This window comes from Phalacrocorax aristotelis, chromosome 7 (genome assembly GCF_949628215.1).
Source record: "Phalacrocorax aristotelis chromosome 7, bGulAri2.1, whole genome shotgun sequence".
Classification (NCBI taxonomy): Eukaryota; Metazoa; Chordata; class Aves; order Suliformes; family Phalacrocoracidae; genus Phalacrocorax; species Phalacrocorax aristotelis.
In genome coordinates this window covers 37,352,254-37,367,927 of record NC_134282.1, presented here as the reverse complement: position 1 = coordinate 37,367,927, position 15,674 = coordinate 37,352,254, and the positions used below count along the sequence as shown (strand labels likewise).

The 15,674-nt window shown below is 37.3% G+C and overlaps 1 long non-coding RNA gene across 2 annotated transcripts in view; it reads left to right on the top strand.

Annotated features, from left to right (window-relative positions):
* The window catches only part of LOC142060240 (uncharacterized), a 98,563-nt gene that overhangs the window by 22,229 nt on the left and 60,660 nt on the right, over nucleotides 1-15,674 (top strand). For both annotated transcript variants that reach the window (XR_012661669.1, XR_012661668.1), the window contains exon 2: nucleotides 13,885-13,995. This is a non-coding gene — a long non-coding RNA (uncharacterized LOC142060240). The remainder of the gene's footprint in view (nucleotides 1-13,884; nucleotides 13,996-15,674) is intronic.

The window sequence follows — 15,674 nt, the reverse complement described above, 5'->3', positions numbered from 1 at the left end:
ATAAGAATGATAATTTTGGTCACTCTTTAGGAAAGCTCTTAAATCACATACTTACAGAAACTGATAGCTTGAAATACGTTCCCTGAAACGAGCATTGCCAAGTGAAAGTTAACATATGATGATCATACGGAAAGTATCTGAATAATTTAATGCCTATTTATAATCCAGACAAACACAAACTCTTGTTTCTTACTCAGTTTTCACATGTAAAGGATTTAATTTACCTATGGGGCTCCTGATAATAGTTGCAATTTTTCAGCTGGTGACAGTTGCATCAAAAAGCTTATGAAACATCATTCACTACCTGTGATATCTTAGAAAACCTGCTTTAAAAGTGCTATACAAGCCCGGAATATTAGGACATCTTTTTTTGAATAAGGATTAGCTATTAGGAACAAAATTTAAAATTAACTTGTAGTGAATATAGACTACTAGTTAATAGCATCTAAGATTTTAAAAAGCTTCATCAACATTTGAGTCTTATAAAATTTCTCCTGGCAGATTTAAAATGTAAAATCTGTTATGTTTATATTGATGATATAATCATTTTCTCTTAGGACCTGGATCAGCATTTAACAAATATAACAGCTTTACTATAAATATTACAGTATCTGAGCTTAACTCTAAATCTTAAAAATGTAAATGCTATAGAACATAGATTAAATAATCTATAGCATATTTTGTCAAAAACAAATTGTCTGTAGACCAGGTAAGTTGTTTTTGTTTGCATGTTTCCCATGCCTTGAATTATGAAGCAAATCCAGCTGCTTTGGTTTTACAAATTGGTATCATCTATATACTCTACTTGTCTACCTTTGAAGAGCCTCTTAATAACATTATGGCGTAAGGACAGAAAAAACATCTGATATATAAATGAGCATAAAACATTTCTAAAAACTCTGTAAGACTGTCCAATTAGTAACCTTGTGAATAAGGCCTGCTTGTTAAATGCCTACTTGTATAAATGCTACCTAAGAGCAAATTTATCAGACTTATGAGAATTTGTTTGGATATCCTGATACCTGAGAAAACATTTGTTCCCCACACTGCTCTAATAACAGTACAGAATACAGTAACACTATAAATAAAATCCATCAAGAGATTTCTGAAAGAAAAAGTAGTCATGCGTTTATAGAATCAAACCACTGTTGTATAAATTATTTTAATCACTGGCAAATAAAAACACAAGCAAAGGAGTTTCCTTAAATAAAAATATCAGAGCCCATAATTATACAATTAGTTTGGGGTTTCCAAAACCATTCAGTGTTAGGCTGACTTCTCTCCTATTGAACTCAATAACTGTCCTTAAAACAAGGACACCAGCAAGGGGCACTAGATCCCTAATATCTGTAACATTATCTGCAGCCACATGATGGTCCCTATTTTGACCCACAGGTCAAGCTTCTGGTACTAAGCTTCTATTCAGATCGGGATGCTCACAAGAATCCAAGCTACAGAGGAAGGTAAATGTTTGGTGTTCTGGATCTGATGGTGGATGTTTTTATTGTGGTTTAGGATAAGATTATCTGCATAGATCCAGAGGTTCATCAAGTGCTCTAGGTATTGTTAGTTTTTGCAGGTAACTCTACCAAAGTAAACCTCCTATACTCCAGGATTGTCTTACCATAATAAATTTTGGTGAGATGGCTAAAGCTGGATTCATTGGTTGTATTGTATGAGCCTCCTGTAGGAATTTATTGTGAATGCCTTTCAGCAAATACAAAAATACGGCTTGTACTCAGTTCCTGAAGAAATTAAAGATTCCTGAAGAAATTTCTTCAGGAACTGAAGTCCTTCCCTCAAAAGGTACAATTTTGCTATTTTAACGGGCTGTATTGGAAGAGAGAGCCTGTAAATGGAAAGTGGCAGGGAATAAGGAACCTCCCCATCCTCCTTTACTCCCTGTTTTATCTGGTTAAGGTAACAGATTATGAAAGCAGATTTAAAAACAGAACAAAACCAACCAACCAAAAAAAAAAACAACCACCACCAAAACCAAAGCCCCCCAAAAATCCCACACCACAATCCCAGGTTGGTGCCAGGAATGGAAACTGTTAGCAGCAGCAGCAGGATGGGCCACTGCTTCTCCTCTGTTCTCCCACCAGCAGTCAGATAACAGATTCATGATGTCTCTGAAACATGTTACATAAAACCCAACAAATCCAGCTCCAGCCATCATAGGAAATAAAATCAAAATAACATTTTCTTTCCTAATCACTGTCCCTACTAGAACCACTCTGAGAAAAAGGCAGGCTAAAGCTCGCACTGAGCTGGCAACCATGGTACCAAGGAATCAGTGATTCCTGGAATCTATTAATAACTGCCCTTTTATCCCCAGGCCAAGGTTAGGTCATAAATTCTGCAGATTTAGATTGCGGAAGCAGAAATAAAATTGAGTAGTGGATGCAGGAGCTCCCAGATTTTGTCCTTAGTAAGATTTGAAATTAGGAATTAGTGGAGACACACCAGTATAAGGACCACTTTTAGTTTGGCTGTTTTGAAACATCTATGCTGCGAGATTCAGGAACTACAGTGTATGTTTCAGGGGAGTCAGCTGGAGTCAGACTAAGTCAAGTTATTTAATCTGTTCAATGTGTATGCTAATGCAAATACAACATAATGGAAATACTTGTATCATAGCCATATTGCCAGTTATCGAACTAATTTGTAAATAAAATGGAGGACACAATAGCAAAACATTATACACCAACATGAAACATGTTTTTAATAAAAAATTAAGTAGGGAAGAAGTATGTCTTTTCATACCCTTCTGAATGAATTTTTGCCCCTCTCCCATGAAGGATTTCCAATGGGGGAAAACTGATATGTGGTACTAATATGAATGCTTTGAAAAAAAATGGTCTCTCTCCTTTACCAGTTGAGAGAACCATGACATAGCATGGATCAAAACTTAATGCCCATTTACTGTATCTGATTAGATCACAAATAAAAACTTGTGTACATCCAATAAAGAATATTATCTTTCAAGTACAATTAATAAAATGGGAAATTTCTTTCTTAAAGATCAAGGTAACAAACAACCTTTTTTCCTCTTTCAGTAGTGCTGCATGTGACAAAATACAAGTAGTATGTTTCACGGGCTCTTGGAAAGCTGTATTTTTGCCTAAGATATGGATGTATTTGCTTTAAAAAATAATTTTAAAATCCTAATATGATCCAGAATTTTTTATAAATCATATTATTTGGTATTTGAAACTTATCACTAAGCGTGCAGGGAAACCGGTCTTCAGGACTCTCGTGGTTTAGCCGGCAGCTCAGCCCAACACAGCCGCTCGCTCACTCCCCCACCGGTAGATGGGGGAGAGAATCAGAAGGGTAACGCTCGTGGGTTGGGATAAGGACAGTTTAATAATTAAAATTAAAAGAAACAACAACAGAAATGCAATGTAAAGGAGAACAACGAGAGGCGCAAAACCCCGGGGGCGGGGGAGGGAAGGAGGGGAGAGGGGAATTAACCGCCGAAAGAAACCGCACGCGCTGCAGCCGCCCGCCGACCCGGCGCCGCGCCGCCTCCCCGCTGCCAGTGCCCCCCCTCAATATATTGGTCATGGTGTCACATGGTATGGAATGAACCTGCCATTGGCCAGTCGGGGTCAGCCGCCCCCACCATGGCGCTGCCCCTCGCAGCCCCCCCCCGCCACGCGGCAGAGCGCGGGAAGCTGGAAAGGTAGGCGACCCCCACAGTGAGGAGAATTAACCCCTTCTCAGCCAAAACCAGCACAGAAGCCAACACACTGAGCACATACACTTTAAATACAGCTGGATAGCTGTGATAGCTTTTACTTTAATGGCTATTTTCAAACATGTGACAAGGTAGTAAGAAATTCACAAGCTGCAGATGTTTATAAATACATGAATAGGTTAATGTGTACTACAAAACCACAGTGATAATTTCCTTAAACTTTTGTTCCACTGTTCTTTGTCAGTGGAAATCAAGTGAACGTGGGTCTTTCCAATGTGTGTCTTTCCAACATGCAATAATACTTCTGCTGCTGCATATTTTATAACCAAAGAACAGGATATTTTCATTTAATTTAAATTATGAGAAAATATTGAACACTGGGGAGTGGAAGATAACATCTATTTTAAGTATAATGGGATGTTCCTCATATCATTTCACCTGATCTATCATAGAGCTAAGCTGCCATTTAAGGTAGTCTGAAGCTATTAGAATAAAACACTTCTAACTTAACCTATATGATATAAAACGAAGACAACAAAGAAAAAGCCAGGTAACTACTCTTCATGAGATCCTGTAGCCTGCTTTCATTTTACATAACCATTTCAGTGGAATTATAGTTATTCTTGAAGACACATTTAGCCACGTACGCATAACTGGTAACATCTTTCTTTCAGGCCAGAACTACTCTTCCTAACTTGTATTGACTTCATGGGTATTGTCATCATCTTGTCATCCTTTTTCAGTTGCAGAAGATTTGAAAGATCTGAGGTCTTGGCGGTAGGAAATTTGGGTAGGTTATAAGCAGAGTAGTTTGAAGCAATTTCAAAGAATTCCACTTTATGTTTAGAAGGCAAACGATCAAAGATATTTTTGTGAACACAGAACCTGAAGGTCTTTCTTAATGGAATTTTAGACCATATTTCAATGAACCCCACTGGAAATGCTTGTATAAGGACATGATGGAACTCAGAGTGCAATAAGTTCTACACCATCTGCTTGGGGGCTTAAAGAGTAAAGCTTCCAGGTGTTGGACTGCATGAGATGGAATGCATAAGAAAAAGAGTACTATGAAAGCTGATGAGCTTATCTTGATCGCATAAAAAAATTGTTCTTTTGGAAGATAATAATATTAGGTAAATTCTGTACTCTTTAGGTAGTAAGTCTTCCCATGAAATTGGCTGGACCATAGACCGCAGGCTGGACCTTTCAGAGAAGCAATCCAGAATTTAAGTCACAGAAAACCAAACATTTTAACACTTACTTAATTAAACATTGTGACCAGTATACGTATGCTTATGATCAGGCATTCAGAAGTATTATGAAGGCTAAATTCTGCATCACATATAAATTGAATTCACAGCCACATCCTAAATTTCCATCAGTCTTAAATAGACAAACAATGCTGTGCCATGCTTTCACTGGTAATGAACTTGGGCTTACCTAGATCTCTGGAGGAGTTTAGGGTTTTTTTCATTTTCAAGCACTGTTCATTGACAACAATAACTTACAAAAAAATAAAAACCCAACCAAGACAAAGCAGCAAAACAACATCAACAAAGCTTAAGATTGAAAGCGTGATATACCGTCAACTTATAAAGAATTTCTGTCTGCAATCCTGGACGTTATCTGTTGTTTTTCCACTCTTGGTGTTTATCCAGACAATTTCTCCCTGAATTCAATGGATATTTGGCAATTAAAACACAAAATAAAAGTTTAGGATTAAGCCATTTCTCTGATAAATCCTACTAAATTAAACTAAACCAGTTTTGTTATTCTAGATCTGGACTAAAGGCTACTACACCATAGGGCAGCTTACAGACACATTTTTGCTAAATTAAGCATGACCACTATATTATACACTAACACACAAAGCAAGTTTTACTTATGGAATAAATACGGCATCTGGCTTTATAAAATTCTAGTCTAATTGTATTGGTGTTACATGAAACTCATGTAGGCTGTATTTCTACATTTTCTTACTCTGCAGAATGGTAACACTGGATACTAGTGAGAGCAGAGGCTGACATAATGGGGCCTTCTGCTTTTTATAACAACCCAATGTATGTATTAAAAAAGTTGTGTGGAGCATCTTAATTCTCAAATGCTATTGAGAGATTCAGCGGAATTTAATGACTAATGTCAGCCTACAGTGATGGAAGATGTGATGCAATATTTGCAAATAGATACAAATTCCTTAGCAGTATGCTTAAGTGGAAACATAAATATTATTATCAGAAAAATGTTGTAAAAATATTTGTCTAAGTCTACAGTAAGATTTTAATTCATAGTGTTGTAAGTCTAGAATGTGTCTTTTGGTGTGGACTTGTCTCAGTCCTTTGCTCCTGAGACAGAGTTCACACTATCACTCACACATGAAAGATGACATTTAGATTTTCCAGTAGTGGGCAGAACTTGGAATTCTGAGGTCTCCTTATCTTTGAATTTGATTCATATGTTCCTATGAGCAGGGTGTGTGAACAGAATATAGCTCACAGTGGTGTTTATAAGCTGGAAGTTTGAATTTTGAACTTGCAAAGCTCTACACTAAAGACTGAATGTAACTGGTCACTTCAGGTAGAGATAAATTTAGAATCAAGGTGGGGGAGGAAAAAAACCAAACATCTGATTTGAGTGATTTGCACAAAACCTAACAGAGGAAGAATGCCCCATCACTGTCAATGGAATGAATATTCTATCAAAACTGCAGTCACATTCCGTTCTATTGAGATTAACTTTACCTGCTGAATGTTGTGAAATTTATTTCAGTGGCCTATGACCACCATATATCAGCATCGAACTCCTATCTATATAAAACATTAAGCATGAGCTTAAGGCTGTCTTAAAGGCTGTCTGAGAGATGTATATTTACTGACATACAACCTGACTAAAGCCAAACATCATTACCCCTGTGACTGATTGGAGGGCAGCCATAACTTATAAGTTTTATTTCCATTCTACAGCTGAGCTCCTTGACCATGCTAGCTGAGCTGGCAGGGCATTTCAAGTCTTGTTACCAGCTCAATGGTTCTCTTATTTAAAAAAAAAAAAAAAAAGAGGGGGAAGGGGCGACTGGAGACAAAAAAGAAAAGCCACCTCTTCATTTATTCACTCCATCTTGATCATTGCTGATGGACTATCAATAATTTCAACTTGGTTAAGCAGCTGGCTGAAGGTTAAATAAATTCTGCCTGGTTGTTTGCATGATCATACCTGAATTCAGGAATTTCAATTTGAAGCAGATTTCCTTTTGGCTGCTCCTTGGGAAGTTCTTATAAAGTCAAAGATAGGCTAGAAAAGAAGTTATTTTTGTAGAGAAGAACAAAATTAGTGTCAATTGAGCAAACCAGCCACACTTTGAAATTTATGAAAGGAAATCTAAAGGGATAATAAAGGCTTCGTATGTGTATATACACATGGATAGACCAATTTAGATGAGGACAACAGGAACAGAAGTCATCAGTAATCCTCCAGTCAGAAGGATTTTGCCCAACTGCTTTAATAGATTGTTAAAATCTAAGAACAGTTATCCACTGATTTATGAATGAATTATGATTTTAAAAGAAAATAAAATGGGTCATGCCATTTTGCCTGCAATGTATTCAATTATCTTGCTCACGAGTATTTTGACACCAGGAGAATTATTTACAGCATGCACGAGTACCTATGTGTCTCAGCCAATGTGTGTACTAAAACACTGTTAATAATGCATTCTGTGGACTCAGCATTCCTCTTACTTGCATCAGCTTTATTGTTTATGTAAGAATTTACTTCTTGGGGGTATTTCTGGTTTATTTCAGTACAAGAAACTCCAAGCTCAATATGAATCAATTACACATGCTTTCACATTTAGCTGTAGTAGGGTGATTTTGGAACAAACACACTCCTTGTTACTGACACACAAGGAAAACGCACACTAAAATTTGTCTAAAATAATCAGAATAGTTTGTGCCTTAAATAGCAGGTGGTGTCCTGTTAAAGGAGGAAGATAATTATGGTTATGCTTTGAAGACTCATATAGTTGCTTTGCCTCATAGAAGTTTAAGTGTATAGTCTACTTTTACCCAGCAGTTGATTTTTCATAATCAGATTACCTGCATTTTCAGTACTTTGCTACTGGAAGGCAGTGAACTAGTTTAGAAAGAGAAGTCAGATTCCTGTCACAAATATTGAGCACAAGAGTATGCATATCTATGTATACACACAGTAAGTGCCTTGACTTGCTTCCTTCACCTTCCTTCACTGGTCAACATAGAGAATTCCTAATACCTACAAATAAAAAAAATCTGAAGTTTGAGAAAAATTGAGCAATAATACAAAGACGTGAAAGGGAAAGAAGATTGTCTTGAAATCTTCTAAGGCATTTCCTGAAAGCTGGATAAAGCCCTGAGTAACGTACTTTGATCTCACAGCTGACACTACTTTGATTAGGAGACTGGTACAGACCTCCAGAGAGTCATTCTGGACTGAGTTATCCTATGACAGTATGACTCCAAATCATTGTTCAGACAGAAAGCATAAGCCTGTTAAAGGCTTCTAGTAAAATCCCTGGACATGAGGACCTATCCATGCTATGGAGCACTACTGTTCAATTTTCCAAGGAAATGAACAGTCCCTTGCAGACTACACAGTGACACCCAAACCTCCTTTTTGTTCTCTATACGTTTGACATTTTGGCTGTATTTTAACAATACTTTATTTCTTAATACAGCAGAAACTACATGTTTCATTGTTGCATGGTGTACAGCATAATTACAGTGCACAGTGTAATCACAGAGAACATACAGTTCGGCCTTTTGCATAGTATCCTTGGGCAGGTTATTCACAGTTTCATACTTTCAAACACAGTCAAAGGTGAAAATACTTTCACTCCTCTGAACTACCATTTCTAACTGCACAAATTGCAGCATGCATGAATCTGTGTATCTTTTCCAGCCTACATATGCAGATGTTCTGTGCTTACTTACTGAAGTCCAAAATTACATCATTTCTGCAATTTGTTTTTCCTTACAGCAAGAGACCAACAACGAGATTCAGCCTTCTCTGTAAGCTTTCTTCAGGGCTTCTCAAACCACAGTCCACCTGTCATACCAGAGGAGCTTGGAGTTACTTGCTCCTATAAGACAATATTTGACCTTAAAGTGAGGGACTTGCAGACATAATAGCATGATCCTCAGATTGCTACCAGTTAAGTTTTTTCCCGCTGATATGTGTTGCATGGCATTTCTACACAGACACTGCATCTTCTTTAAAAGCCTTGCTGATGCAGTCTCTCGCAAGTGCCTTTGCCCTCTCCCTATTATTGAAACTAGAAGGGACAGAACCTGTCACTGGGCTGCAGAAAGCCTTGCAAATAGCCACCAGAATTCAGATGCAGATTGCCTCCACAAGAGCATAGTTTCTCCATAGCTTAACATTTTGTAGGCTCCTGTTTCCTATTCCAAATCCTACATAACTAAAAAACTCAAGGATTGCTGACTACATAGCTTGAGTGTGCTTCAACAGTTCCAAGACAAGGACACGTCTTTGGCTCTGTGTCTTTCCCTCAGACTTCTGGAAGCTTTAAGAAGGGGAAGGAGGAGGATGCCCCTCCTCAAAGAGCTGTGCCAATTAAACGAGTAAGTCCCCAAGGATTTATCTTATTCCTTCCTCTTTCACAAAAAGCATGACATGGATATCTTCATTCAAATTAATTATGGTGAGTTAGAATCATAGAACAGTTTGGGTTGGAAAGGACATTTAGAGGTCATCTAGTCCAACCCCCCTGCAGTTAGCAGGGGCATCTTCAGGTAGATCAGGTTGCTCAGAGCCCTGTCCAACCTGACCTTGAATGTTTCCAGGGATGGGGCATCTACAACCTCTCTGGGCAACCTGTGCCAGTGTCTCACCACCCTCATTGTAAAAACTTTCTTCCTTATATCTAGCCTGAATCAGCCCTCTTTTAGTTTAAAACTAAAAACACCTTGTCCTATGGGCTAATAAACTTTTGCCTGTGAAAAAAAAATTCATCTACAAAAATAATTCCTAACTTCAGTCTGAAACTTCTTGTTTATTCATCAGCCAGTATCATTAATATATCTGTCAATAGCTTAGAAAATACTGTCTTAATAATAGTAGGCTGCGATCAGCTATTAAATATAACCCGGTATTTGGCAAAGGCCATGCAAGTTGCTTATCAACTGACATATTTTTACAAGTTACACACCCATGGCAGCAATCTCTTCACAACAAGAATATTAACTGGAATAAAGTGATCATTTTAGGAGACATTTTATGGAAGCAAATAGTACACACAATTATGTTTTATTAACAAACTCTTGACCTTATAATTTCAGTGTCCATATTCAAAAGGTTCAGCTAACCCCAGAGCTGGCCTCATTCCTTCTGTAAGTCCTGTGGAATTGTGCCAGGAATGACTAAAGTGGAAGAATACTCAAAACAATTGAAAATTTGGAATGTGAAGTGGATGCACTACCAATGCCTCTGCTGTCTGCCATTAAGGGAGGAAAAAACCAAGAAGTGTTATCACAGTCTTCACAGTTTCTTAAAAACACAGCTTTGAGTTCTCAGTTCTTTTCAGAGTGTATTGGCTCCTGCAGAAACATCAGATATATTAAAAAAAAAATCTTTTAAAGATTTAAAAGCCAAATATCAGAGTATCATATGTCAGTTCCATACTGACTAAGCATTGTACATGATGTTGTAGGGATGTTGAAATTTCTGCCAGTTTAGGACATTGTGTGTATGTAAATATATATGTATTTATATTTATATATATATATATGTGTACACATGCACAGAGATTGGCAATATCAGCATTGTCACATGTAAGCTATGTAAATAGCGCATGACTGGAAAAACTACCACTTCCAGAGACAGCTGCTTCCAAAAGAAACCAATACTGAGCAATGGAATGCACAGGAGACACCTCATCACAACTGCATGGCCTGTTTGGGTTTTTGGGTTGTTTTTCTTTAAACCCTTTTGGGAAGACTGCTATGGAGCATTCACGGGAGTCCAACAGAATCAACCTCCATCCTGAGCTTTCTTACACTATATTACATGCTGAGTTGTTTTCTTTCATGAAACCTTGTTGATCTTCTGGAGTTATTCAGAGGGTTTAGATTAAATTAGAAAAATATATTCCTCTAATATGTTGCCCACTTTGAAATTAAATTCTGTAACATGATAGTTTTCAAAATTCTTGATTTATTAGAGCTTACAGATGGACCCATAATTTTCATATTAGCTTTTTTCTGTTTGAGTTTTTTTGTTGTTGTTGTGGGGTTTTGTTGTTTTGTTTTTTTCTTAAATATAAAGTTTAAAGTTATTTAGTGATACAATCTATTGATATCTCTATAGACAGTTTTCTTACTGAATGCTGCCTCTCTGGGTGTTGGCACCAGATGAAAAGTTGTATAAGTTATTAGCAAGGAAAAAAAAAAGTACATGAAATACTTTTCTTTATTCCCTTGCCCAGAGGTCCTTTGCCAGGGAAGATGTCACATATCTCAAAATTAGCAATGCATCCTGCAAAATCACTAAATGTAAAGAAAACTGTTAACCCAGCAGGTGTAAATCAGATTTACTGCAAGAAAGAAGAAACACTGTTTCTTTATCAAATTCCATTTTTCTTTAGCAGTATCTCAGTGGCCAGTTTGATAATGGCTGCTTGATTCTGCACTCAGCTTAACTGGGGACAATTCCTATTCCAATCTATACGATATTCATCTGTTAATCTGATAATAGAATTTGTCTTTGTAGTCAAGAAACCTGGGGACTAGAATTTATCCACCAGTAGTTTTCATTCCACTGAAGGGTAAATTAAGGTGGATTTGTAATGTCTATTTTTATCCAAAAAACTTGAATATATTGAAAGAACTTGAAAGCAGATTCAATTTAACAGAAAAGTAAGGCCATTATATAAACAGCAGCAGATCTCATCCAGAATGTGTCACATAAATATCATACTATCAAAGAAGAAATGTAAATTATCATACGTACTCTGTAATTGAAAAGTGTATTATACATTAGTGAAGTCACCCATTTATCTAATCATAATCAGTTCCAATAAAAACTCATTTAGGAAAGTTGAGTGTAGTTCAGGGTGGATGGTTATGAGGATATCAGTCATGTGAGTATGCACTGAAACAGTTTTGAAAGATAGTTCTTCTACATAGAAATCCAATTATTGCATATGTCCTATGACAGAAACTTATGCTGATATGGGCTAAAACTGTGGCATTCAGAACTAGAAAAAAGTAAAGCAAGTACTGAATAACTCTACTTTAAATAAAGTTTAAGGAAATTTTTACTCAACATTTTACATTTGCAAGAAGCCATTAAAGAATGACAAAGTGTTTAATGTTAATAAGAGGTGGTTCAAAAGTGGGGGGGGAAATCCTGATATATCATTTGAAGGTTCTGATGATGTACAGCTTGGATCCAAAACTCCCATTGCTTTGTTTTACAAATGCAACATTTCAGTACAAGAAATTCTGATTGCCCTAACATATGCAAGTCTGTTACAAAAGGAGATAAAGTGCAACCATTTCCTATCACTGCTGCCCTTCTACCGCAGCATTTCAGATAAAATAGCCTGCAGACATGAACACTAAGTGGTTTTGTTGAGCTTGTTGACATAAACAGACATGAAACAGACTAATTTTGCCATTCATAGGCTACATCATTCCACATGAATTGCAGGAACTTTTGCTATATTGGTTTCAACAAAAATGCTGGTGACTTAATACAACAGTAAGGCAATATAAATAAAATGTGTATCATGACTACAGCTGAAGAAGCAGTTCAAGATGAATACTTAATTTGGTACTATTAGGCTCTTCCGAAATTATCTTTAATGATTTTTTCTTCTGTTCCTCCATTTATTGTGCCCAGCTGCTCACCTAATCACTTGCATAAACTTATCTTAACCTATGGATTATTTATTATACGTCTATCACTCTTCCAATAGTGGTAACCTAAGCTATACTGATTTTCTCTCTTCTACATGTTCCAAAATTTAACCACCTTTCTTTAAGGCTAGTCCCTATTCCATTGTGAATACTCACATACATGCATACTGATGGCAATATTTACATGCAGATATATTCAAATCACTTTTGAATCTATCAGTAGCATGGAGAATAACTCAAATGTCTAAATGTTCTTCATTAAAATGGTGTACAAGAAGTGAGAATACGTAAGCTTGACAAAAAGAATATCCATATATCCTCTCTAATTTTTTTGGTACTTACTAAGCTCCAGGTACAATCCTCCATCAAATACTGCAATTCCACCTTGTTTCTTATATTGTGGTGTGTGTGTTTCTTCACCAAATCCAGTGGATTCAGAACAAAAGGGCTTCTTCAGAAACTCATGGGGAAAAAATCAACCATTTTGTCTATCCTGTTCTTGCAGCTGAGGTAGCCTTGATTTGCTCTGCTTTGCCTGGCTAGATGTACAACTGTATATACATGCAATTTATCCAATTTTTATAACATATGAGTGGACTAGGGCACTTGGAAAATAACCATGATGATCCACAGGAGTGATCAGGATACCTTATTCCCATTTTTATGCTCCACTGCAATATTTGAAACTAGGAGAGAGATGTTTACAAGCACATAGGCTGTTTTTAAGAGGACATTACAAAGGAGTTGTCAACCACATGTAGACGGAAACCAGCTGGTCAGACTGAACATTATACTTGCAAACGTATCATGTTAGAGACAACTCTTTGCTAGACACAGGCCTTCTTCCCACTTCGCTTGCTTCTAAGCTTTTCTGATGTCATATGTGCCAAGTTCCCTTGTTCTGGAAAGAATTAAATTCTTTCATTCAGGAAATGAAATTATTTTCATTCCCTTATTCTGAAAAACATATCTTATGGGCTACATGCAGAGGAGCCACCAGATCTAGACCATGAAGGACATGCAAGAAGCCTACTGACTAGAAAAGCATCTTTAGGAAGTGAGGAGAGACATGAAGGAGGACCTAAACTATCCCCATGCACCAGCACAGATGCCCTGAACACTCCTTACTTCATGAGGAGGGCCAGCCTATTTCTCTGGTTTTATTTCCTTTCTAGTGCCTCCTAATTTAGATGAGATTTAGACAGCTCCAAAGCTTCATCTGCAACTCTGTAAGAAGGCACCGTGTGATCATTCATTTCCATTTCTCAGTAGGCTTATATGCAACTGGATTGCCCTGGTCAAAATCATCTGCTGCTCTCACGCTCCAGCCTTGAGAGTAGCTACATCGTTTGACACTTCTGGGAGATATCCTTCGCACCAGTAAGTCTGCAATCAAACCACAGTAAAGCTAAGAAACATTGTATGCCTTTGTGTATCTCTTCTACTTCTCTCATTATATGCTTGCTGTTCTACCTGTTATTTTCCTTTTCAAACTATGGGAACACAGACCATGGGTGGAAGATTGACATGCTCAGCATTTACTAATACTGCCTATAAAACCTCTGAATTACCGTGAGCCACAGGGTGTTACTTTCTAAGCCACAGCATACTGTGCTGCTAGAGTTAGCAGTGTGAAGTAAGATGCACTCGAAAGACACGTACACCTAGGAAAACTAGCCTTCATCAGTTCTACTGCACAGGAACAGCTTATTTAAACATCTCAACCACAATCACATAATTCTAATCACAAAACGCAGTACAAAAAGGAGATCTAACTGATCTACATAGAAGAAGATACACTACTGTTACTGAAAGGCCAAATACCATAAAGAGCTAGGTGGGCTCATGGTAAGAATTTAAGAGATCAAACACTGTAGGCACAAAGACTCTCACTGCTGGAGAACTATGACTAAGGAGATCAAGAGGTGACAAGGTGCAGGAGGAACGCTACACCGAATATTGTATATCTACAATTTAATTCCATTCTTTGGCTGTCCCAACAGCTTTAAGAGATTTTCTTCATCTCAACCTGTAAAAATAGTACTAATACACTGGTGTGAAGATCAACTCTTGTAAAAATATTCTGAAAACCCACTGTTTAGTATTTTGGTCTTTATTCTGGAAGATTCAGCTTGACGAAGGGTATGAAAGACCTCACTTAAAATCTGTGGATATTGTTCACTAAGGGAACTCCAATACCCTCACACTCCCTAGAGTTCACTTACTTGCAATCCCAGTAGAATGCATCTTTTAAGTGTTTAATTTAAGAAAAGTAATTCTACAGTAGAAAAACTTTCTGTGAAGTTACACAGAAAGCTAAAATCTGCTTACTGTTCTCCTTCCCAGTTCACACCGTCTAGCTTAAAGCAGCAGTGAACAATTTTGAAATATGCTGGGCTTTAGCCAGCAGTTTAAATGAATATATGTGATTTAGTTCATATTTTCAGGCCTCTTTATTAAATATCTCCCAGTTCCATCTTGCGTAATATTTGATCCAGCAAGGGTAATGACCATTCCTTCATTAAACATTACAAGCTTTTTAAGACCTTGGCAGCGCTGCATTTCATTCAACAACCTAGTGCTGCTCCAAAGTCAACACTGAGTGCCAAGTTAATCCCTCGTGTCCACTAATTATGTCCAGTGCCGCAGCTTCTTGGGTGAGCCTGAATCACTGGGGAAGTGCAGGATTTCCAGGCCGATGGGTTCAGCACTCCAGCTATATCTCATCTCTTGACACTAGATGTCAGCGAAGGGTAATTGTTGTCTCAATTTAGAGGCCAGCCCAGGTAGCTGTTAATGTTTTACAGCAAAGGTGAAGTATAGCTTAATACAAGCATCTGACATATATTACAATAAAAAAGGATATAGTTGTCTAGTGTTTTTAAAGTCAGTCGTAAAAGATGAATAATGATGCAGTTTAAAGCTAAAAGACAGCTGCCAAGCTGAATGGCCATGATGGATGTCTAAACACCCAGTGCAGAGAAAACCTGTTCTCTAGAGACCACCATCCAAAAAATTAATTACTACAATTCAGCATCTTTAAATGTGCCACTTAATAT